Genomic DNA, 27,142 nt, shown 5'->3' with positions numbered 1-27,142 from the left:
TGATGTATTATCCATTTTAATCAGGCAGTTGCCATTCATTCATTCATTCATTCATTCAGAACACGAGTAGGGGAGGGGGAGAGGGAGAGGGAGAAAGAATCTTAAGCAGGCTCCATGCCCAGCATGGAGCCTGACTCAGAGCCCATTTAGGGGCTGGATCTCAAAACCGTGAGATCATGACCTGAGATGAAATTAAGAGTTGGATGCTAAACTGGCTGAGCCACCCAGGAGCCCCAGGCAGTTGTCTTTTAAAGAGTTAAACAATGAGGAAAACAATCGTACCAAAAATAGTTAACGTTTCCAGTGGTGTTCAGTCTTTACTATGGATTCACTGTTCCACTTGGCATCATTTCCTTTCCATTCCTTTCCTTCCTTATGTTTACCTTCCCAAAGGACTTCCTTTGTCCTTTTTATATGTTTCAATGTCTTTATTTCACTGATATTCTTAAAAGAGATTCTCATGGAGTATAGACTTTTTCTTTCAGTACTTTAAAGACATTGCTTTGTTATTAGTCCCCTTTATTGTTTCTTACCAAAAAATTCATGCTAATCTTTGGTTCCTCTGAATGTAAGGTGTCTTTTTTTCTCTAAGATTTTCCCTTTAACATTGGCTTTCAGAAATTTGATACATAATGTGCCTTGGTATCATGTTATTTATGTTTCTCATGTTTGTGCAGGAGTTTGTTGAACTTCTTAGAATTTTGTAAATTTAAAAATTTAGAAAATTTAAAAAATTGTAGGTGTGATCTATTGACCCATTTTTCTGTTTTCTCCCTCTCTTTTGTCTCCTTTGGAGACTCTAATTATATGTGTATCAGGCTCCTTGATGCTTTCCCACAGTTTAATGATGTTCTGTACATTGATATTTGAGTCTTTCTTCGCCCTGTGTTTTATTTTGAATAGCTTTTCCTGGTAGGTTTTAAATTCACTAATCATTTTTTCTGTAATGTTTAATCTGCTTTAAATCGCATCTGATATGTTTTTCATCACAAATATTGTCATTTCCATCTCTGGAAGTGAAGTCTTTTTAAAATATGTTCATGTCTTGGGGAGCCTGGGTGACTCAGATGGTTAAGTGTACAACTTCAGCTCAGGTCCTGATCTCATGGTTTGTGGGTTTGAGCCCCACGTCGGGCTTTTCTCTTAGCACAGAGCCTGCTTTGGATCCTCTGTCTCCCTGTCCCTCTCTCTCTGTCCCTCCCCTGCTCATGTACACACACACTCTGTCTCTCTCTCTTTCAAAAATAAATGAATATTAAAAAATTATTTAAAATATCTTTATGTCTCTACTGTAGCCTGTTCAACATTTTCTCCAGCTTTCTGAACATAGGAATATAGTTGTAATAACTGTTTTAAAGTATTTTTCTGCAATTCTCGCATTTGTATCCATTCTGGGTTGGCTTCACCTGATTGGTTTTTCTTCTTACAATGAATTGTAGTTTTCTACTTCTTTGCATGTCTGGTGACTTTTGATTGGATATTGTAAATATTACCGTTGGACACTGGATATATATTTTTTAACATTTATTTATTTTTGAGACAGACAGAGCATGAATGGGGGGAGGGTCAGAGAGAGAGGGAGACACAGAATCTGAAACAGGCTCCAGGCTGTGAGCTGTCAACACAGAGCCCGACGCGGGGTTCGAACTCATGGGACCACTAGATCATGACCTGAGCCAAAGTCGGATGCTTAACCCACTGAGCCACCCAGGTGCCCCTGGACACTGAGTATTTTCATATTGTTATAAATGTTCTTGAGCTTTGTTCTGGGATGCAGTTAATTTACTTGGAAGACTTTGATCCTTTCAGGGCTTACCTTTAAGATTGTTAGGCAGAACTGGAACAGTCTTCCGTTTAGGGTTAATTATTTCTCACTCCCAATGCTCACCACTTTTGATTATCACCCACACAGCCCATGAATTACAGTGTTTTGTGGTCTGGTTGGCAGAACAGGCACTAATCCTGGGTCTGCAGGTGTTTTAGGTCCTGTTTCCTTTAACCCTTTCAGGCACTTCCTCACACACATGCTCTTAGCAGCCCTCTGCTGAATACTCAAGAGGAACCCTCTGCAGATCTCTGGAGCATGTGTGCGTGCTTTCTCTTGTGCTCTCTGTGCAGTCCTCTCCTTTATGGTACTCTTCCCTGCACGCAGATCATGGGAATTCTAGCTGTCCATGGTCTTCTTGGCCTTTCAGCTGTGATTCTGTAACTTTGAGAATTGGTCAAGCTTGCTTGGGTTCATTCCTTGTTTGTTTCCTCTCTTTAAAGGATCACTTTCTTTGTTGCCTGGTGTCCAGTGTCTTATAAACCATAGTTTCATTTATTTTTTTCTGCTTTTTTTTTGGTTTTTGTTTTTGTTTTTAATATGAAATTTATTGTCAAATTGGTTTCCATACAACACCCAGTGCTCATCCCAACAGGTGCTGTCCTCAATGCCCATCACCCACTTTCCCCTCCCTCCCACCCCCCATCAACCCTCAGTTCTCAGTTTTTAAGAGTCTCTTATGTTTTGGCTCCCTCCCTCTCTAACTTTTTTTTCCTTCCCCTCCCCCATGGTCTTCTGTTAAGTTTCTCAGGATCGCCATAAGAGTGAAAACATATGGTATCTGTCTTTCTCTATATGACTTATTTCACTTAGCATAACACTCTCCAGTTCTATCCATGTTGCTACAAAAGGCCATATATCATTTTTTCTCCCCAAGTAGTATTCCATTGTGTATATAAACCACAATTTCTTTATCCATTCATCAGTTGATGGACATTTAGGCTCTTTCCATAATTTAGCTATTGTTGAAAGAGCTGCTATAAACATCGGGGTACAAGTGCCCCTGTGCATCAGCACTCCTATATCTCTTGGGTAAGTTCCTACCAGTGCTATTGCTGGGTCATAGGGTAGGTCTATTTTTAATTTTCTGAGGAACCTCCACACCGTTTTCCAGAGCAGCTGCACCAGTTTGCATTCCCACCAACAGTGCAAGAGGGTTCCCGTTTCTCCACATCCTCTCCAGCATCTATAGTCTCCTGATTTGTTCATTTTGGCCACTCTGACTGTCATGAGGTGATATCTGAGTGTGGTTTTGATTTGTATTTCTCTGATGAGGAGCGATGTTGAGCATCTTTTCATGTGCCTGTTGGCCATTTGGATGTCTTCTTTAGAAAAGTGTCTATTCATGTTTTCTGCCCATTTCTTCACTGGATTATTTGTTTTTTGGGTGTGGAGTTTGGTGAGTTCTTTATAGATTTCAGATACTAGCCCTTTGTCTGATATGTCATTTGCAAATATCTTTTCCCATTCCGTCGGTTGCCTTTTAGTTTTGTTGATTGTTTCCTTTGCAGTGCAGAAGGTTTTATCAAAAATCTCCCAACAAATAAGAGTCCAGGACCAGATGGCTTCCCTGGGGAATTCTACCAGACATTTAAAGCAGAGATCATACCTATCCTTCTCAAGCTGTTCCAAAAAATAGAAAGGGAAGGAAAACTTCCAGACTTATTCTATGAAGCCAGTATTACTTTGATTCCCAAACCAGACATAGACCCAGCAAAAAAAGAGAACTACAGGCCAATATTCCTGATGAACAGGGATGCAAAAATTCTCAAACAAGATACTAGCAAATCGAATTCAACAGCATATAAAAAGAATTATTCACCATGATCAAGTGGGATTCATTCCTGGGCTGCAGGGCTGGTTCAACATTCGCAAATCAATCAACGTGATACATCACATTACTAAAAGAAAAGATAAGAACCATATGATCCTGTCAATCGATTCAGAAAAAGCATTTGACAAAATTCAGCATCCTTTCTTAATAAAAACCCTCGTGAAAGTCAGGATAGAAGGAACATACTTAAATATCATAAAAGCCATTTATGAAAAGCCCACAGCTGATATCATCCTCAATGGGGAAAAAATGAGAGCTTTCTCCCTGAGATCAGGAACATGACAGGGATGTCCGCTCTCACTGCTGTTGTTTAACATGGTGTTGGAAGTTCTAGCATCAGCAAGCAGACAACAAAAGGAAATCAAAGGCATCAAAATTGGCAAAGACGAAGTCAAGCTTTCACTTTTTGCAGATGACATGATATTATACATGGAAAACCCAATAGACTCCATTAAAATTCTGCTAGAACTGATACACAGATTCAGCAAAGTCACAGGATACAAAATCAGTGTACAGAAATCAGTTGCATTCTTATACACTAATAATGAAGCAACAGAAAGACAAAGAAACTTATCCCATTCACAATTGCACCAGGAATAATAAAATACCTAGGAATAAACCTAACCAAAGATGTAAAAGATCTGTATGCTGAAAACTATAGAAAGCTTATGAAGGAAATTGAAGAAGATATAAAGAAATGGAAAAACATTCCGTGCTCATGGATTGGAAGAATAAATAGTGTTAAAATATCAATACTACCTAAAGCTATCTACACATTCAGTGCAATCCCAATCAAAATTGCACCAGCATTCTTCTTCTTGAAGCTAGAACAAGGAATCCTAAAATTCATATGGAACCACAAAAGGCCCCGTATAGCCAAAGTAATTTTGAAGAAGAAGACCAAAGCAGCAGGCATCACAATCCCAGACTTTAGCCTCTACTACAAAGCTGTCATCATCAAGACAGCATGGTACTGGCACAAAAACAGACACATAGACCAATGGAATAGAACAGAAACCCCAGAACTAGACCCACAAACATATGGCCAACTAATCTTTGACAGAGCAGGAAAGAACATCTAATGGAAAAAAGACAGTCTCTTTAACAAATGGTGCTGGGAGAACTGGACAGCAACATGCAGAAGGATGAAACTAGACCACTTTCTTACACCATTCACAAAAATAAACTCCAAATGGATGCAGGACCTGAATGTGAGACAGGAAACCATCAAAACCTTAGAGGAGAAAGCAGGAAAAAACCTCTCTGACCTCAGCCGCAGCACTTTCTTACTTGACACATTTCCAAAGGCAAGGGAATTAAAAGCAAAAATGAACTATTGGGACCTCATGAAGATAAAAAGCTTTTTTTGTTTGTTTGTTTTTAGAAGTTGTTTCAGGAGTGAGGATAAATACATTCCCTGTCACTCCTTCTTGGTGGGAAGCAGAAATTCCCAAATTCTGCCTTTAAAGTCTAGGCCTTGAGGGGCGCCTGGGTGGCTCACTCGGTTGAGTGTCTGACTTTGGCTCAGGTCATGATCTCACGGTCTGCAAGTTAGAGCCCCATGTTGGGCTCTGTGCTGACAGCTCGGAGCCTGGAGCCTGTTTCAGATTCTGTGTCTCTCTGTCTGCCCCTCCCCTGCTTATGCTCTGTCTCTTTCTCTCTCTCTGTCAAAAATAAACATTAAAAAAAAAGTCTAGGCCTTCATAAAATGCTGGGGAAAATTCCTTCTTGTATTAATCTTCTGTTGAATGGCCTTCCTGCCATCTTCCCTTCTGGCTAAGTTGGGGGTCTGGGACTTTGGCTCAGGCTGGAATCTTGGGGCTTGGTTGAGGAACTGGAGGGCCCGACCCTTTCTGTGGGGTGAGAGGGGGCAGTTCTATCTATATTCCAGATAAGAGAGGTTCAGGGAATACAGATACAACTTTTTTCATTAAAAAATTACTTTCTATATTCCTTTATTAAGTCTGAAATTTCTTTAGTCCCTGGCTTTTTGATTCAGTTCTTGCAAGTGAAATCCTGCTTCTCAAGGAGGAAGTCCAGTCCTGAAGGAACTCTGGATAGATTAGCTGAATAGGCCTGCAGGATTGGTAAACTAAACAGCAAAGCTAATGAGGAGAAATTTTTTAGATAAACTTGGAAACAGAAAGTACTTATCAAGATGGAGTCCTGACCTGTATTTTGAAGTTATTACATTTTTGTGAGTTAAAAAAATTCTTTTTGAGCAGATTAGATTTCCAGCATTTCTCTTGTGTAGTATATTCTTGAAAAGCCTCTGAACACCTTTTAATGCTAATTGGTCTTCAGCAGTAGTGGTACTGAAATTGAGAACTGTTACTTTAAAAGCTATATAGGGGTGCCTGGGTGGCTCAGTCGGTTAAGCATCTGACTTTGGCTCAGGTCATGATCTCACACTTTGTGGGTTTGAGTGCTGACAGCTCAGAGCCTGGAGCCTCTTCCGAATCTGTGTCTCCCTCCCTCTCTGCCCCTCCCTGCTCATGTTCTGTCTCTCTCTGTCTCTCAAAAATAAATAAACGTTAAAAAAAGATTTTTTTAAAGCCGTATAAATGGTCATTTTTCTTTGTCAGACAGAATATCCTTAGACTCCATATTTGTGTCTTCTCTATTTATGTCTCAAAGCAAGTACATCAGTAAATGTGATAAATTCCTTGCCTTCCAGAATGCTGCCTGAGATTTATTGTTGGCAGAAACAAAAATGGATCTGAAACATCAAATTCCAGGGTGTAAATCTACACACAGAACAAACAAAACAGAGCAAGTGGATTTGGGTGATGAGACCCAGAGAAGGTTGTTAGGTTTCTGGAACTGGAGGGCTGTGTATTTCTCGAAGGTACACACCAGAATGTGAGAGGGGCTGGAAGCCACAGGACGAACTCAACATATTGTGTACATCAATTTTACCTGTTGGTGAAAATTTAAAACATTTGTTTAAAAGCACACAGACCTGTTATGATATAAACCGTAAATTTTCTTGAATTCTCAGATAAAAATCAGACTTAGGCCCTCAGACTCTGGAAGGCAGGCCAGGACGGCCATTCTTCTGCATAGAAAGGGGTACTTCAGTGGGATAATGGAGAAGTTTTGCTCTAAGCCTACAGTGCCCCTACAAAGGAAAGGATAGAGGAGCCCCTTCTGGAAGGCCTGTGGCTATACATTGGAGACGCATTGGAGATATTGATGGACCAAGCCCACACAGACACCACAAGCTACATCAATGGAGACAAGACCGATCCACCCACTCATCCATCCATTTAAATATTCATCCATCCCTCTCTCCCTTCCTCCATCTACCCACGTATTTTATAATTATGTATTTTATAATATTGAATACCTCCTATATATTGAGGATAGTAATAGGCAGAAAGAAACTGTGATCTCAAGAATTTAAAAGTCTAGTGTAGGAGTTCTCAAAGCTACTCTTGCCCCAGCATCTATAATTACAAGAATATTTGCTCAATATTTGTTGAGCAGTGCCAGCCACAGTTCAAAGTGATTTACATGAAGTAACTATCCTAACATTTGTAATAGCTTTATGGTGTAGGTACCATTATTGTTTCCATTACATAACTGAGGAATAAGTGGGCTGTGCTCTCCAGACTGAGTCATTGTCTAGAGGGACAGACATGTTTATAAATAATTATAATGCTGCAAGTGTAATTGGAACACAAACGTAATGAGACTAATTATTTCTAAGGAAGTGGAGGTCCCTAACTCCACAGGGAAGACCAACTGAACATGGGAACTTCGATGGAAATTCCCTCTTTTTCCTGCCAGTTATCATAGAATCCAGAATTTCAGACTTGATGATCAGACTTTTCACCGCCTCTGGCCTGTTTTGAACAACTTTAGTGGCTCAGCACTCCTAGCCTCACAAGACAGCCCGTTGTCTTTGGCCAGCCTGAATGGTGGGAAATATGATCTATCCTATCAAAATTTACCTCCTGATAATTTCTGAAAACCAGCCCCAGTTGCGTTTCACGGGACACCTTCTTCTCATGTACTGTGTGTGAGATGTTCATAGGCATTATATGGGGAAACGAAAGGGAGGATTGTGGTACAGAATAAGTAAGGTAAATAAACTCTAACAAAGATTTCTTTCTGAGGGGATTTTCTCAGAATCTTTTGTATGCTGACGTGCTTTGTGAATCTCAGAGGGGGATTGCCTTTGTAGCATTTTCCAAATTTATCCACCCACCCAACTCTTTTCTTCATAGCCACATATCAATGCCCCACTGGAAATGGCTTGGGGGAGAAAGGCTCTGGTGTCCCTCAGTTAGAATTAGCATGATCCTCCTCTCCCAGGCCAGCTTTTCAAATGCCTGAGCGTGTGCTCCAAGTATGGCCTGCTCCAAACTGAACATCACTGCATCTTTCAGCCTTCTGCATGGTTAGGTTTTCAGAGCTTTCTCTGGTCACCCTTCTAGGGGCAACTCCAGCTTGGCAAAGTCCCTCCTAAAGTGTGGGGTTTAGCACTGAGTCTGGTAGTCCTCTGGTGGCTTTTGGCTTGGTTTCACTGGGCACAGTTAGAACCCTTGGAACACTATCATTCTGTCTATTTCCAGCCTGACCGGGTGGGCTAATCAGCTCTCAGCACAGAAATGATGGGTGCCAGAGGCAAGAGAAACTTGTGGAATTTGTAGTGGCTCAGAGAACAAATAGAACGATTTTTATTTTTGAAGGTTTGAAATGTCTTAAATAAGCGAACACTGGAGAGCCCATTATGTGCAAGGCTCTATGGAGGGGAGGAGAGGTGTAAGCCATTACTCTTTCACTCAAAGAGCTGGTCACTGAAGCAGGAGGATGTCTAAGAGGAAAGGTAAAAAATACAAGATAGTGTCAACAGATGCCCAATTATGCAGATTAACTACGGTGGTGGGAATTCAAGGAAGATTAACCACTAGCTGTTTGCATACTGCCTCCCCCAAATTCCATACGTCTACTGAGGACAAATAAACATTGCTGATGGGCTGAAAGAAGTGCCTTGTTTTGAAGAGTCTGTGTGCTCCCACATAGCTTGGCAGTAACATTTTGATTACTGAATACTTCTTCCCAATGATATTTTATAGTATTGGAAGAGTGTTTCCTGGAAGAAAGCAGTGTTTACTCCAACTCAAAAATCATGTCCTGAATTGGAGTCAGTTTCTAAAAAAGACTTCTGCTTAAATGCCAAAGCAGAGAGGAAATTTTGTAGGGTACAATGTATTATTCAGGATAAGTTGAGAAATACAAATACTTTCTTTTCAAGGCAACTCCCACAACCAAGGCAGGGCAGTGTGGTGGCTAAGAGCACAGATGCTGAAGCCAGACTGCCTGGTTTCCATCCTTGCTCTTGTACTTATTGAGTGGCCCTGGCTAAGTACTTTACTTCTCAGTGCCTTTTTTTCTTTTGTTTTAAATTTGGAGCTGCCAGAAGAAAATACCGGCAGTAATCTCTTTGACATTGGCCTTAGTAACATTTTTCTAGATATATCTCCTCAGGCAAGGGAGCAAAAGCAAAAATAAACTTTTGGGACTACACCAAAATAAAATTTTTGCACAAGAAAGGAAACCATCAACAACAAAAAAGGCAGCCTACTGAATGGGAGAAGATATTTGCAAATGGTATATCTGATAGGGGGTTAATATCCAAAAAATATAAAGAACGTATACAACTCAGTAGCAAATAATAATAATAATAATAATAATAATAATAATAATAATCCAAATAAAAAATGAGCAGAGGACCAAAATAAACATTTTTCCAATGAACACCTATAGATGGTCAATAGACATGTGAAAAAATGCTCAGCATCACTCACCACCAGGGAGATGTAAATCAAAACCACAATGAGAGATCCCATCACACTTGTCAGTATGGCTAGAATCAAAAGACAAGAAATAACAAGTGTTGGTGAGGATGTGGAGGAAAGGGAATCCTTGTGCACTGTTGGTGAGAATGTAAACTGGTGTAGCCACTATGGAAGACAGTATGGAAGGTCCTCAAGAACTTAAAAATACTATATGATCCAATAATTCCACTACTGGGTATTTACCCAAAGAAAACAAAAACACTTATTTGAAAAGATACTTGCACACCTGTGTTTATTGTAGCATTATTTATAATAACCAAGATAGGAAAGCAACCTAAGAATCCATTAATGGATGAATGGATAAAAATGTGTGTACATACACACACACACACACACACACACACAGAGGAATATTATTCAGCCATAAAAAAGGATGAGATCTTGCCATTTGCGACAACATGGATGGACCTAAAGGATATTGTATTAAGTGAAGTAACTCAGAGAAAGACAAATACCATATGAATTTATTTATATGTAGAATATAAAAAAACCAAAACAAATGAACAAAGAAAAACAGAAGTAGACCAATAAAAACAGAGAAGGAACTGATGGTTGCCAGAAGGGAGATGGATGGGGGGATGGGCAAAATAAGTGATGGGGAGTGGGAGGTACAAGCTTCCAGTTTTGGAATGAGTTACTCATGGGGATGAAGGGTATAGCATAAGGAATATGGTCATTGGTATTGTAATAGTATGGTATGATGATAGATGGTAGCTATACTTGGGTGAGTATAGCATAACATGTAGAATGATTGAAACACTGTGTTGTACATCTGAAACTAATATAACATTGTCAGTGTTACTGTACTTCAATTAAAAAAATCAGACATTAGGATGGGGAAATAATAAAATATGAAACCATACATCAAATTCCTGTTCATCAAGGTTAAATCTGAATAGAAGAGTATAGTTAATGAATTTGATATTTTTTACTAGATGGAAAAAGAAACAGGCAAACACTGAGTTTAGGAGTAAAAAACCTTGTGTTTGAACTCCAGCCTCACCTGCTCTGTGGCATCAGACAAGTGTTATAACCTCTTGAAATCTTGGGTTTTCACCTGTTTAAAGCCGATGATAATTCCAACCTTAATAGTGTTATGATGAGGATGAAATTCAGTGGTACTTATGTACCAGGTATGGGCAGGTGCTCAATAAATACATAATAATTTGTATTTTAAGAGGAGGGAGAGCCAGCCTGTGGTCATTTACAGCCAGTCATTACTGATTATGTGTGTTCAGTGGCCGCCTAGTGTGTCTTTGAATGTTGATCAGAATTAAAGTGAAGAAATAGAAAAAATTCAGATGTCTGAACAGTCTGGAATCTATCTTTGCACATTTTTCAGAAAATACTGGGTCATTTTCAGAATCCTTAGTACAGTATGGGTGTATGTATAATTATTTTTTTACCAATGTTTGTGCTAATGTGGGTTAAGTGGCTTTAGGAAAAGGGTGTAATTAAGGTGATTTGGCAGCGAGTTCTTTCATAAGTAACATAAGCAACTGAAATGCATTTAAATGATGGGTAAGAGGCCCCAGTTTCCATTTGGGGTAACTTGGGAACAGAATCAGTAAGTAAGGTAGATGCTCCCAGGGGCCCAGATTACTGATTCATTGACCCAAAGACAATGCAAAATGCCAGGCCAGCAGAAGATGGAATACAGAGGGCAATGTTACCAGGAGGTGCCCCCAGGAGAGGAGCAAGGAAGGTTCTATTTTGCAGAAGGAAAGAAACCAGCTTGGCGATTTCCAGACTAAAAAGCTGGTATACCAGGAGTGATAGAACGTGGGGCCCAGCGGTTGTTTCTGTCTACAGGACCTGAGCATATGTTGAGTGAGGCACACTCCACACCCGTCTCTGTGAACCCGGAAGTCCAGAGCATGAGAAAAGCAGTAGAGATTTTTATCTAAGTCACTCCTTGCCCGATTTTTCTCCTTTCATATCCTGAATTATTCTTCAGATAGAAGAGATGATGTTTTGAGAGAGAGTCTTTTTTTTAAAATTAAAAAAAAATTTTTTTTAACGTTTATTAATTTTTGAGACAGAGACAGAGCATGAATGGGGGAGGGTCAGAGAGAGAGGGAGACACAGAATCTGAAACAGGCTCCAGGCTGTGAGCTGTCAGCACAGAGCCCAACGCGGGGCTCGAACTCACGGACCGCAAGATCATGACCTGAGCCGAAGTCAGCTGCTTAACCAACTGAGCCACCCAGGCGCCCCGAGATAGAGTCTTTATAGCCACTTACTAAATATGTTTTTCCCTATCAATACCTGTGTCTATTTTCTTACTTCCCTCAAGCTAATTTTTAATCAGCAGCCTACTCTTCCTGCCCTAACATTAAACACCCTAATTTCCAAAGTTTGGTTAAGTCTTCGTTTTTCATTTCTTTGTTTTGCTCTTTGGAGTGGAGGCAGATCCTATTTAGTTACATAGATGGGAGAATAATAATAGAATGTGAACGTGGGAGGGGGCCCTGCTTGTCATCTAGCCCAAGTTTGACTAGGAAGCTCAGGAAGGTTTACTTTCTAAACATTCTCAGGGCCGTCAACAGATTGTACTCATCTTACTACATCATGCTGGGGAGTTGAGACAAGATTTTTTCCCTGGGGGAATTGGAAAAAAATATATAGGGCTTCTAAATAGTGCTTACTCACAGGATTGGTATGGGTGTTACCGAGTTCTATATGTAAAGCTGTGAGAACCCTCAGAATCTTCCTTTTTATTATTTGTTTATTTCTGTATAACAGATCCCAACACTTAGCCTGAAACAAGAATCATCATTTACTTTCTTTCAGGGTTTCTGAGGGTCTAGAATTTCAGAGCTGCTGAGCTGTGGGCTTCCCCTAGAGAGAGAGATCTAAGAGACCATTGTGGAAATGTGATGCTTCTACGGACTGGCTTTGCCAAACACACACTGTCACTTCTCCTTTGTCCCACTCATATTCATTGTGGGAGGGGCCGTGTAAGGGCACAATTACCAGAAGGTGGCCCACAGTCTGGCCATCATGGAGGCTGGAGACCATACCCGTTAAGGAAGCATTAGCTATAGGATACTTAAATACAGAATATTTTTAAATTATGCAGTCCACATAGACACTCAGCAGTGTTTTCTCAAAGGAGAGTTTGGTCTATAATGATTGTATTGCTAAACTCACATTATCAGGTGTTTTGGTTTGGGTTCTCTTGAAAGCAGAACCTGAGACAAGGACTTGGTCTAGGGAGTTCATTTAGTTGGTGATCCCAGGAAACAGGAGGGAGGGAGTGTGGAAAGTGGGGCAGGGAAGAAGGGAAAGCGTATCTAAGGGTGCATTGTGGGATTGCTGCTATGGCTACCATGGACTTCCTTCCTCTGGGACCTGCTAAGAAAGGTATAGAAGGAAGGGAGGCCGAAACATTTATGCACCAGCTCCCAGCTCTCACTGACTGTTTCACCTGGGAGATAAGCATCCTATACATGTCAGATCTGTACTTGTCTCTAGACTAGGGGCCCCTGTGGTTGTGGGGAAGACTCTGAGATCTAGTGGAAACCTGGACTCTTGCTGGAGGCAGGATGCTGTCAGCACATGGTGAATGTGTGCTCACGCAGGTGGGCTGAAGGATGTGATGTAGATACTGGAGGCATTTACTACATGAGGCTTGCGGGAGCATGGCATTAGGTGGGTGTGTTAGTTCAGCTCCCCCAAGAAGCAGATGTCAAGACAGGATTAGATGTGCAAGAAATTTGGGGAACATGCCTTGAGGAAAATGGGGAGGGAGCTGGAAGAGGCTGGGAGAGCAGTCACAGATATTAAGTCTGACCTGGGGAGGAGAAGGGAAAGAGGAAATGTCGGGTAGAAAGAGTCTTAAGATTGCGGTGTAGTTCTCAGAAAGGTTCAGCCAGGCTAATGTGGAGGCCTCAAGCCCAAATCTCCCATTGAACAAGTGCTGGGTTTCACAGGAATGGGCCAGCCTTTGTGTCCAGTCATGTGAAGCACAGCCTCAGTGCAGATGCCTTGGTGGGTTCTCCTCAGCTCAGGCAGTTGGGCACCCTGCTGTCATAGATGTCGGAGGCACATCCTGAGGGCAGCCACACTTAACTTTTATGCATGGACAGCACAGGTAGTTGCAACAAGCCTTGTATTGGGGGGACCAGAGGTCATTCACCCTGAGATACTAAGATTTGCTTCCTCCTTCTGTCTGCCACATTGTCTGAAATCCCCCCCCCCCCCCATCAGAGACTAATCCCTTTGTTTATTTTTTTTTCAACATTTTTTTTTTAATTTATTTTTGGGACAGAGAGAGACAGAGCATGAACGGGGGAGGGGCAGAGAGAGAGGGAGACACAGAATCGGAAACAGGCTCCAGGCTCCGAGCCATCAGCCCAGAGCCTGACACGGGGCTGGAACTCACGGACCACGAGATCGTGACCTGGCTGAAGTCGGACGCTTAACCGACTGCGCCACCCAGGCGCCCCTAATCCCTTTGTTTAAATTGTTGTCCTCTCTTGCAGGGTCAGCTCTGGGAAAAGTAACATAGGGAGCACTAATGCTTTACTGTGGATGAATTATTTTATTCTATGATTGAAGGAATCTGGGACAACATGAGGGCATGTGGATGTAGGCTGAATAGCATTTAAGGAAAAGGTACAAATACGCACTGGGGACCACACTGGGTCACTGCCAGAAGTGGAACAAAACCAACCATCAGACTGTAGTGAAAAAACAAGTAAAATGTGCTGGGAATGAGTGTCATTACCCTTGTCCAGTGTCCACTACCCTTGTCACTACCCTTGTCACTTACCCCTATTTTCGGAGTATTTTGAAGGAGGGTGTACTTTTCTGGATGGTTTGAGAAATCAAGTAAATGTCCAGATGGCTGGAATGTTTGAGTTGGGAAAGGAGGGAAGACACCTCCCAATTTTTCAGAAGCTGATCCATGAGTCACTGTAGTAGAATCCCTAGAGCTCAAAAATGTAAGTTTCTTGTCCCCCTCCCCCCTCATCTGTGTTCATTTAGTGAAAGGTTTCTCTCTGCACTTGTAGGAGCATGTGTCCTTATGCTTATATGTTTCTGAAATTTTAGACTCTGATCAGTTGGCTTTGCAACTTTTTAAAGGCTGTTAAAGGAATTCTGTAACTTCATATTTCCTCTATCCTTCCACTGGACTTCCAAAACTCTTTAGGGGTTGCTCTGAGGATAGTTAGCATAGGCTCCCTCACAGTATTCTGTTTAATTCAAGCCAGCAGATTTCTTAAGTTATTTCTGTGCTCTGCTTGAGGGTATAGAAATAAAAGAGATGAAGACTTGGTCCTTGCCCTTTTGGGAGTCATGACAATGATGGAAAGCAGACAGCACCGGGGTGGGATGGGAGTGAGAGTAGGGAGGAGACCGCTGGACCAGCTGCCATCCCACAGGAGCAAAGCAGGCTGCAGGGAGGGTGGAATGAATTTGCTGGCATGAGGCGAAAGGGAACAGATTCCCTGGGAGGTCAAGTCCGAAGAGGGCTGGACCAAGTGCAGAGTTTGGGTGGGGAAGGGAAAACCCATTCTTGCAGCAAAGAGAGCTGGAGTCATGGGCAGGGTGAAGTCACACCTTGTTTACGGGCATTTGACGGAAGTACCCGGAACTTGAACTTGAGTGGGCGGGGAGTACTGAGGGCGGGGAAAGGGCGGAAATGCAGGATTAAAGCCCTAACCCTTACAGAAAAATTTGGAAGGAGGGGATGCGTGACCTGCTTCAGATGTTGGTTTGCAGTGGTGTGGGGGTGGACGGGAATCCTGGCGTACCAGCAGGTCTAATCTGCCTTCTCGGAAGGAAACGTCTGCACGGAGCTGACCATGTCTCACTTAGTCTTGTTTGCCTGGCAGTGCTCAGCTTAGACGCTCAGTGTGTACACTTTGAATAAGTATTTACACACACACACACACACACACACACACACACACACACACACACCAATTTCTCTCTCCTTTTTTTTTCTTGGAGGTTTTCTTTTAAGTAGGGAATTAAGAATAGATTAAGCTACCAGGAGGAAGGACTCTGATCTCACACTGACTGCAGGCTGCCCCATAGTTGTGGACAGCACATTTCAGATTTACGCTTTGTAACATAAACGCGTTTCCTACTCGTCCTCTTCTCATGGATTTTATCAAAAATTTGACTCTTCCTGGTCCGAGCACGTGCATGGGCCTCATGACAGCACATTTTAGGAGTGGACTGACCCAGAGATCCATATGGTCAGGTATTAGGGTTGCCAGTGCTACAGCCTACATGGCGGTAAAAGGGAAAACAGACGGATTTTCTTGCATCCTGGGTCTCTTCCAATTTTCTCAGCCATAAAACAATTCACAAACTCAAGTATAAAAAAGTATGTTCTTTTTAAAAAAAACTTTGCATTTTTTATTCAGTTTTTATTTTAATTCCAGTATAGTAAACTTGCAGAGCTATATTAGTTTTCAGGTGTACAATACAGTGACTCAACAATTCTGTCTGTTACTCAGCGGTCATCAGGACAAGTGCCCTCCTCCTCACCCGTTTCACCCATCCCCCTCACCCCCAAGTCCCCTCTGGTAACTGTCAGTTTGTTCTGTATGTAAGAGTGTTTCTTCGACTCTCTTTTTCCTTGTTTGTTTCTTAATCTCCACATAAGAGTGAAATCATGATACTTGTCTTTCTCTGACAGATTTATTTTGCTCAGCATTATACTCTCTAGCTCCATCTATAGTGTTGCAAATGGCAAGAATTCATCCTTTTTTTTTATGACTGAGTAATATCCCATGTTATGTATCTATAACATATGTTCTTTATCCATTCATGTATCAGTGTACACTTTGGCTGCTTCCCTAATTTGGCTATTGTAAATAATGCTACAATAAACACATGTATCCTTTTGATTAAGTGTTTTTGTATTTTTTGGATAAATACTGAATAGTGTGATTAGTGGGTTGTAGTGTAGTTCTGTTTTTAATTTTTTGAGGGACCTCCATACTGTCTTCCACAATGGCTGCACCAGTTTTCATTTCCATCAAAAGTGCACAAGGGTTCCTTTTTCTTCATATCCTGTCCAATACTTGTTGTTTCTTGTGTTTTTTATTTTAGCCACTCTGACAGATCGGAGGTGATCTCTTATTGTGGTTTTGATTTGCATTTTCTTGATGTTGAGCATCTTTTCATCTGTCTGTTGGCTATCTGATGTCTTCTGTGGAGAAATGCCTACTGATGTCTTCTGCCCATTTTTAATTGGATTATTTGTTTTTTTTTGGATGTTGAGTTGTATAAGTTCTTTATATATTTTGGATACTTACCCTTTATTGGATATGTCACTTGCAAATATCTTCTCCCATTCAGTAGGTTTGCCTTTTAGTTTTGTTGATTGTTTCCTTCATTGTGCAGAAGTCCTAATAATTTATTTTTGCTTTTATTTTTCTTATCTCATATTGTTTCATATTTAGAAAAATGTTGCTACAGCCAATGTCCTAGAAATTACTTCCTGTGCTCTCTTCTAGGATTTTTATGATTTCAGGTCTCACATGTATGTCTTTAATCCATTTTGAATTTGTTTTTGTGTATGGTATAAGAAAGTGGTCCAGTTTTACTCTTTTGCATGTGGCTGTATAGTTTTCTCAACACCATTTGTTGAAGAGACTGTGTTTTGCCCATTAGATAGTCTTTCCTGCTTTGTTGAAGATTAATTGACCATATAATTGTGGGTTCATTTCTGAGTTTTCTGTTCTATTCTATTGATCTATGTGTCTATTTTTGTGTGTCAGTACCATAGTGTTTTGAGTACTACAACTTTGTAATATAACTTTGAAGTCAGGAATTGTGATGCTTCCGGCTTTGCTTTTCTTTTTCAGTATTGCTTTGGCTATTCGGGATCTTTTGTGGTTTCATACAAATTTTAGGATTGTTCTACTTCTGTAAAAAATACTATTGGTATTTTGATTGCAATTACGTGTGTAGATTCCACTGGGTAGTATAGACATTTTAACAATATTTATTCTTCCATTCCATGAGCATGGAATGTCTTCCCATTTCTTTGTGTCATCTTCAGTTTCTTTCATTAATGTTTTATAGTTTTCAGACTATAGGTCTTTCACCTTTTTGGTTAAATTTATCCTAGGCATTTTATTGTTTTTGGTGCTGTTCTAAATGGGATTGGTTTTCTTTTTAATTTATTTTTTTTAACTTACATCCAAGTTAGCATATAGTGCAACAATGATTTCAGGAGTAGATTCCTTAATGCCTCTTACCCATTTAGCCCATCCCCTCTCCCACAACCCCTCCAGTAACCCTCAGTTTGTTCTCCATCTTTGAGAGTCTCTTCTTATGTTTTGTTCCCCTCCCTGCTTTCATATTGTTTTTTCTTCCCTTCCCTTATGTTCTATCTTAAAGTCCTCATATGAGTGAAGTCATATGATATTTGTCTTTGACTAATTTCGCTTAACATAATACCCTCTAGTTCCATCCACATAGTTGCAAATGGCAAGATTTCATTCTTTCTGATTGCCGAGTACTACTCCATTGTGTATATATACTACATCTTCTTTATCCATTCATAAATCGATGGACATTTGGGCTCTTTCCATACTTTGGTTGTTGTTGATAGTGCTGCTATAAACATTGGGGTGCATGTGCCCCTTTAAAACAGCATCCCTGTATCCCTTGGATCAATACCTAGTGGTGCAAATTGCAGGGTCGTAGGGTAGTTCTATTTTTAATTTTTTGAGGAATCTCCATACTGTTTTCCAGAGCAGCTGCACCAGTTTTCATTCCCACCAGCAGTGCAAAAGGGTTCCTCTTTCTCCACATCCTCGCCAACATCTGTTGTTGCCTGAGTTGTTAATGTTAGCCATTCTGACAGGTGTGAGGTGGTATCTCATTGTGGTTTTGATTTGTATTTCCCTGATGATGAGTGATGTTGAACATTTTTTCATGTGTCAGTTGGCCATCTGGATGTCTTCCTTAGAGAAGTGTCTGTTCATGGCTTTTGCCCATTTGTTCACTGGATTATTTGTTTTTTGGGTGTTGAGTTTGATAAGTTCTTTATCGATTTTGGATACCAACCCTTTATCTGATACGTCGTTTGCAAATATCTTCTCCCATTCCGTCGGTTGCCTTTTAGTTTTGCTGATTGTTTCCTTCGCTGTGCAGAAGCTTTTTGTTTTGATGAGGTCCCAATAGTTCATTTTTGCTTTTGTTTCCCTTGCCTCCGGAGACATGTTGAGTAAGAAGTTGCTACAGCCAAGGTCAAAGAAGTTTTTGCCTGCTTTCTCCTCGAGGATTTTGATGGCTTTCTGTCTTGAGGTCTTTCATCCATTTTGAGTTTATTTTTGTGTATGGTGTAAGAAAGTGGTCCAGGTTCATTTTTCTGCCTGTTGCTGTCCAGTTTTCTCAGCACCACTTGCTGAAGAGACTGTTTTTATTCCATTGGGTATTCTTTCCTGCTTTGTCAAAGATTAGTTGGTCATACGTTTGTGGGTCTATTTCTGGGTTCTCTATTCTGTTCCATTGATCTGAGTGTCTGTTTTTGTGCCAGTGCCATACTGTCTTGATGATTGCAGCTTTGTAGTATATCTTGAAGTCCGGGATTGTGATGCCTCCTGCTTTGGTTTTCTTTTTCAGGATTGCTTTGGCTATTTGGGGTCTTTTCTGGTTCCATACAAATTTTAGGATTGTTTGTTCTAGCTCTGTGAGGAATGCTGTTGTAATTTTCATGTGGATTGCATTGAATATGTAGATTGCTTTGGGAAGTATCGACGTTTTAACAATATTTGTTCTTCCGATCCAGGAGCATGGAATATTTTTACATTTTTTTGTGTCTTCTTCAATTTCTTTCATAAGCTTTCTATAGTTTTCAGTGTATAGATTTTTCACCTGTTTGGTTAGGTTTATTCCTAGGTATTTTATGGTTTTTGGTGCAATTGTAAATGGGATCGATTCCTTGATTTCTCTTTCTGTTGCTTCATTGTTGGTGAATAGGAATGCAACCGATTTCTGTTCATTGATTTTATATCCTGCAACTTTGCTGAATTTGTGGATCAGTTCTAGCAGTTTTTTCATGGAATCTTTTGGGTTTTCCATATAGAGTATCATGTCATATGCGAAGAGTGAAAGTTTGACCTTCTCCTGGCTGATTTAGATGCCGTTTCTTTGTGTTGTCTGATTGCTGAAGCTAAGACTTCCAATACTATGTTCAGTAACAGTGGCGAGAGTGGACATCCCTGTCTTGTTCCTGACCTTAGGGGGAAAGCTATCTGTTTTTCCCCATTGAGGGTGATATTAGCATTGGGTCTTTCATATATGGCTTTTATGATCTTGAGGTATAATCCTTCTGGGATAAAAGAAAAGTAGGGATGTACTTTCTTGAGGGTTTTTATCAAGAAAGGATGCTGTATTTTGTCAAATGCTTTCTCTGCATCTATTGAGAGGATCATGTGGTTCTTGTCCTTTCTTTTATTGATGTGATGAATCACATTGATTGTTTTATGGATATCAAATCAACCCTGCATTCCAGGTATAAATCCCACTTGGTCGTGGTGAATAATTTTTTGAATGTATTGTTGGATCCGGTTGGCTAATATCTTGTTGAGGATTTTTGCATCCATGTTCATCAGGGAAATTGGTCTATAGTTCTCTTTTTTAGTGGGTCTTTGTCTGGTTTTGGAATCAAGGTATTGCTGGCTTTATAGAAAGAATTTGGAAGTTTTCCTTCCATTTCTAGTTTTTGGAACATCTTCAAGAGAATAGGTACTAACTCTTCCTTAAATGTTTGGTAGAATTCTCCTGGAAAGCCATCTTGCCCTGGACTCTTGGTTTTGGGGAGATTTTTGACTACTAATTCGATTTCTTTAGTGTTTATAGGAATGGGATTGTTTTCTTAATTTCTTTCTGCTGCTTCAATATTGAAGAAATGCAACAGATTTCTTCTTTTTTTAATGTTTATTCTTGAGAGAGAGAGAGACAGAGCATGAGCAGGGGAGGGGCAGAGAGAGACGGAGACACAGAACCTGAAGCTGGCTCTAGGCTCTAAGCTGTCAGCACAGAGCCTGATGCGGGGCTCCAGCTCACAAACCATGAGATCATGACCTGAGCTGAAGTTGGACGCTTAACTGACTGAGCCACCCAGGCACCCCCTAAGAAATGCAACAGATTGCTGTACATTGGTTTTATATCTGGTGACCTTACTGAATCCCTTTATCAGTTCTAGTAGTTTTTTGGTGGAGTCTTTAGTGTTTTCTATATACAGTATCATGTCATCTGCAAATAGTGAAAGTTTTACTTCTTCCTTACCAATTTGGGGGCCTTTTATTCCTTTTTCTTGTTGATTACTGTGGCTTGGACTTCAGTATTATGTTGAATAAAAGTGGTGATAGTGTATATCCTTGTCTTGTTCCTGACCTTCGGGGAAGCTCTCAGTTTTTCCCCATTAAGTATAATGTTTGCTGTGTGTTTTTCATGTAAAGCCTTTATTATGTTGAGTAATGTTCCCTCTGAACTTTGTTGAGGGTTTTTATCATGAATGGATGTTATACTCTGTCAAATGCTTTTTTTGCATCTATTGAAATGATCGTATGGTTCTTACCCTTTCACTTATTGATGTGATGTATCACGTTGGTTGATTTGCAAATATTGAACCACCCTTGTAACCTAAGAATAAATCCCCCTTGATCACGGTGAATGATTTTTTTTAAATGTATTGTTGGATTAGGTTTGGTAGTAATTTGTTGAAGGTTTTTGCATCTGTATTCATCAGAGATATTGGCCTGTACTTCTCTTTTTCTGTAGTGTCTTTATCTGGTTTTGGTATCATGGTAACGCTGACCTCATAGAATAAATTTGGAAGTTTGAATTTGGAAGTTTTCCTTCCTCTTCTGATTTTGGAATATTTTGAGAAGAATGGGTATTAATTCTTCTTTAAATGTTTGGTGAAATTTGCCTATGAAGCTGTCTGGTCCTGGTCTTTTGTTTGTTAGGAGTTTTTTGATTACTGATTGAATTTCTTTGCTAGTAATCAGTGTGTTCTAATTTTCTATTTCTTCTTGCTTCACTTTTATTAGTTTATATGTTTCTAGGAATTTATCCATTTCTTCTGGGTTGTGAATGTTGTTGGCATATAGTTTTTCATAATATTCTCTTATAATTGTATGTCTGTGGTATTTGTTATTTCTCTTCTCTCATTTGTGATTGTATTTATTTGAGATTCTCTCTTTTTTTGAGAGAGAGAGGGTGTGTATGCGCATGAAATCAGGGGAGGAGCAGAGGGAGAGGAAGAGAATCTTAAGCAGTCTCCATGCTTAGTGTGGAGCCCTACACGGGGCTCAGTTTCACAACCATGAGATCATGACCTGAGCTGAAATCAAGAGTTGGATGCTTAACTGAATGAGCCACCCAGGTGTCCCTCTTATTTTTCTTGCTAAGTCTGTCTAGAGGTTTATCAGTGTTGTTGAGTTTTTCAGAGAACTGGCTCCTGGTTTCATCAAGTGTTCTATTGATTTTTGTTTGTTTTAGTTCCTATACCATTTATTTCTGCTTTAATCTTTATTATTTCCTTCTTTCTGCTGGTTTGGGGTTTTTTGTTGTTCTCTTTCTAGCTCCTTCAGGTATGAGATTAGGTTGTTTATTTGAGATTTATCTTGCTTCTTGATGTAGGCCTGTATTGCTATAAACTTCCCTCTTAGAACTGCTTTTGCTGCATCCCAAAAGCAGCAATTGTGTTTTCATCCCATTGTGTTTTCATTTTCAGTTGTTTCCATGTAATTTTTGATTTCTTCTTTGATTTCTTGGCTGACCCATTCATTGTTTAGTAGCATGTTGTTTAACCTCCATTGGTCTTTTCATATTTTATCTTGTGGTTGATTTCTAGATTCTTAGCATTGTGTTCGGAAAAGATGCATAGTATGACGTTGATTGAAAAAAGTATACTCTTAAAAAAAGAGAAAACAATAACAACAAACAACAAAAAATACCTACCAGTTGCAATTTTGAGGAATGTAAATAATCATGGATTTTTCTGTTTTGCCTGGCTTAATTGCAGTTCATTTTTTGTACAAGTGTGAACACTAGCCTATCACATTCTATTGATGTTTATAGATTTATTTTCAGAGAGAGAGAGAAACTGAGAGACCTTCAGATATTTGGCTCTTTGCATGGGAGAGTTTATTGAGATACAGAATAAAAATTAGCAAAAGGAAATATTATCCACCAAGTGCCAAAGCATAATCCATGGCCAAATGATTTGGCCTGGCACTTAGAAGTAAAGGTTTGCTCCTTTCTCAATATGCTGAAGATGGATCTGTGTCTCCATTCTCTGGGAATAATTTTCCCAAAGCACATACACTGCTTAACTGATGATTGTAGATGGAATTCTGTCCTTCTGTCCAGCTCCAAACTAAGAGATTATTAATCACTTTAAACTTATTCGGAAATAAAAAATCCAGCCAATGGAGAAATCATTTTATAGGTCTATATTATGCTCTGTTTATATTTATTAAGTCCTTACTTATCTTGAGAAAATGATGAAGTCTTACATTTTGTATTTTATAGTTTACAGAACATGTTTCATCCATTACCCTGTGAAAATCTTAATAAGAGGAGACATTTATGTTTGGTTTTAGAGTTTAAAAAATCCAAGCTTCTGATATTTCTTGAGATCACGTATCTTTATTTTTTGTTTTGTGTGTCATGAAAAAAAAAAACAAAACACCTTGGATGGACCTTCCTTGACAGTTGGGAGAATGGTTAAGCTCTTAGCTCTGGCTAAGAGTCATGTCCAGTATCTTTATATTCTGACTCCTGAGCCACAATTTGACCCCCAAAAATGGACTGATGAGATTTGCAGGTTTACTGCATTTTTAAAACAGGGAAGTCCATTGTGCTCTAATTAATGAGTATGGTTGACCCTTGAATAACATGGGGTCTAGGGGAGCTGACCCCCGACATTGTTGAAAATTCCTGTTAACTTTTGACTCCTCCCAAACTTAATACTAATAGTCTACTGTTGACTGGAAGCCTTACTGATAACACATATTACAATTAACACGTATTTTGTATGTTATGAGTATTACATACTGTGTTCTTACAATAAGGTAAACCAAGAAAGGAAAATGTAAGCAAGAAAATCATAAGGAAGAGAAAATACATCTAGAGTACTGTGCTGTATTTATTGAAAAAAATGTGTAAGTGGACCTCTACAGCTCAATCCTGTGTTGTTTAAAGGGTCAACTGTACTTGATTCAAGCAGAATTGAAATCAAAAGTATTAAAATGAAAATAAAAAGCCATTAACATTTATTGGACACTTACTAAAGTGCCAGGCATTGGAGAGGACATGCATTATCTCATTTAATCCTCCCAACAAGCCTAAGAGGTGAGGTGCTACAGTCACTTCTATTTTTATAGATTCAAAAAAGGGCTTATAAAGGTTAAGAAAGAAAAATCACAGGTCACATGGCTAGTGAATACCAGAACTATATTTGAACCCACGTGTGTTAGATGCCAGAGCTAAGAGCTTAACCGCTCTTCCAACTGTCAAGGAGGGTCCGTCAAAGGTGGGTTTTTTCGTGACACACAAAACAGATACAGGTCAGTTTTATGGAGTGTTTCCTCTGTGCAGACCTAGTGCTGTATGTTTTATGTGCAATTTCTCATTTGCTTCTTACAACAAACGTGTGAAGGAGGAACAGTTATTGCCCCATGATTTTACAGATGGCATAGCTGAGGCACAGAGAAATGAAGTATCTTGCTAGTAACGGCAGAGCTCATATCTGAACCCAAATAATAATCTGCCCAGAATCTGAGCACTTGACTTCTATCTAATGCTTCAACCCAGGTTTTTCTCATTCTGTTTTGGTCAAAAGCTGGGAAGATGTGACATTGTTCACGGTGCTCGGGGTTCTTGGGCCTGACAAGAGAGCCACTTGTCTTCTTGGACAAGCTGGTAATAAGCAGACTTTTCCCACAAGGAAAGAGTTTAATAGGAACTTTCTACAAGGACCTGGTGTGAAAAGTCATCTGGAAATATCACATTTTTGTGCTCGAGCAGTAAATATGCCTCCAAGATTTTACTGTAAGGCAGGGGTTTGCACAAGTTAGAAGTGTATTTACTCCCATGAGTCTGAAAAGAGAACAAGATTAGGTTAAGTAGCTATTAATAATAGTTGACAATAAGAAAAAAATACAGTGGTTGTCACAGTTTCTTAAATAGATTATTAGAGTATTAGGGTAATACTTGCTACTTGTTTATTTTCTTTTAATTTCAGGCACACACAATTAGATTAATAATCTTTATTACACACTGTCTACATGGGTCCTTGTGACTTGTTCATACTATCGATTTAAATCTATTTTAAAGCAAATTGAGAACATATTCTATTATATGCTCCCAGGCTACAGCTCTGGCATGTGGTTTATCTGTGGAGTTTTCCCCACACTCCAGACATAAAACCTAGAGGCTTTGGAGAGTCTGTCCTGAAACCCAGAACGTGATGGCAAATGACCCTGCCTTCGGTAAGAATCTTCTCTCCTTTCAGCAGGAGTTAATAAGTAAGCCTTCAGGGCAGAGTCAGCCATAGGCTTGATGAGAACACAGTATTCATGACATCCTCTCCAAATTCCAAGGAAATAAAACGAACAAGTGGTGATTTTCCAGGAAAATTGAGGCCATGTTTCCAGGGCCCTCAGAATCCTCATAAGCACCATCCCTCAGCCAATTAAAAAAGTTGCTCACACCCTCAGTGTTTTTCCTTGGGAGGGCCAGTTGGGACGAGGCCACAAAGTTGCTTCTCATTGGAAACTTGGGGAACCCATACTCTGTCCATGGCTTGGTCAGAACCCTTCTAACCAGGAATTTACAGGAAAAACTTGAAGAGAAATCTCTTCAAAGACTTTTATACTTGTCCCTTCCCCATCATGACTTCCTTTTTCTGTTTCTACGGAAAACAAATGTGTTGCAACTTCCCTACCCCCAAAGTGGATATTAATTGTGACTGGGCATTTTGTGTACTAGTTGATATCATTGTAAAGACCATGCCTCTGTCAAGGGCATTTGGGTTAGTTTTCTTTTTTGGTTATTTGTCTCCAGTTTGGCAGTGCATTGCAGCGGCTTAGAGTGTGAACTCTGCAGTCATATTGACAGTTTCAAGTTCCAACTCCAACACTGACTAGCACATTTAAAAACAAATCTTTGGTAATTACCACCTCAAGCTGTCGCAAGGATTAAGTCAGACGTCCTTTGTAGCGTATTTAGCACAGCTCTTGGCACGTAGTAAGCCCTCAGTAAGTGTAAGTTGCTGACATTGTAAAACATGATATTATGAAATATATATAATTACTATTCCGTATCTTAATAAGTTTATAGTTTTGTTTTTCCTAGCTAGATGCCCCGAAGTAAGATTTGGGGTCCAAGGGTATATGCATTACCATTTTAATACATGGTGTCTAACTGCTACCTAACAAGTTTACAGTCCTACTGTTACTAAAGGGGGTGGTCTTCTTCCCAAATCTCAACCAGCATGGGAGATTAGAAATCATTTCACTTTTGGCTAATATGATGGTTAGAAATTGTTTCTTTATCATTCTAATTGGCATTTTACTGATCTCTAAAGAGACTGAGCACACAGATTTATTGGCCATTTTCAGATTTTCTTGTCAAGTCTTAACAGGTTATGTTTGTTCACAGCCTTTGTCTATGGGGTTTTATAATTACTGCTATTTTGACTAAATGCTGCTAATTTATAAACACCATGAATTAAGGATATTTTATAAGTTGAACATATTTCTCTTATTGTATTATTTGTATTCCTTTTCTTTTTCTTTAATTTTTAAAAAATTTTTATTTTTGAGAGAGAGCACATGTGCGAGTGAGTGGGGGAGGGGCAGAGAGAGAGGTAGACACAGAATCTGAAGCAGGCTCCTGGCTCTGAGCTGTCAGCACAGAGCCTAATGTGGGGCTTGAACTCACAAACAGTGAGATCATGACCTGAGCCGAAGTCAGACGCTTAACTGACCGAGCCACCCAGGCACCCCTGTATTTCTTTTCTTTAGTGGTCTTTTGCTATACTGCCATTTACATTTTTCATATAGACTGATATAACCATTTTTCCTTTATGTCTTCTGGGTATTCTGCTAGTAAACGCTTTTGAATGTTATGCATATGGTAGAATCATGTTCTTGTTGTCATTTCATTACAGCAGTGGCTCTCAATTTTCTGTGGGCCTCAGAATCACTTGAGAAACTTTTTAAAACTATGGTTTTTGGGGGAGGCTTGATCACAGCATTTCCAATGGTGGGGCTTAGCCACATGTTTATTAAAAAGGAGAGTCTCATTTTGAAAAATGGGTGCTGCTTAAAAGTAGGTTCTTAAATTGGCAAAATGTTGATGTAGTTGTTGAAGCTGGAATGTTTGTGTCTACCCCAAGCTAATATGTTGAAATCTTAACCCCCTCCCACCGGGTGTGATAGTTTTAGGAGATTGGGCCTTGGGGAGGTGATTATGTTGTGGGGTGGATGCTTCCTGAATGGGCTTACTACCCCTATGAAAGAGACCCCAAAGAGCTCCGTTGTCCCTTCCCCACTGTGAGCACTCAGTGAGAAGATGGCTGTCTGTGAACCAGGAAGAGGGCTTTTGCCAGAACCTGACCAC

Source organism: Felis catus, chromosome A2 (assembly GCF_018350175.1).
Source record: "Felis catus isolate Fca126 chromosome A2, F.catus_Fca126_mat1.0, whole genome shotgun sequence".
Classification (NCBI taxonomy): Eukaryota; Metazoa; Chordata; class Mammalia; order Carnivora; family Felidae; genus Felis; species Felis catus.
Note: the sequence above shows the minus strand (reverse complement) of the source record.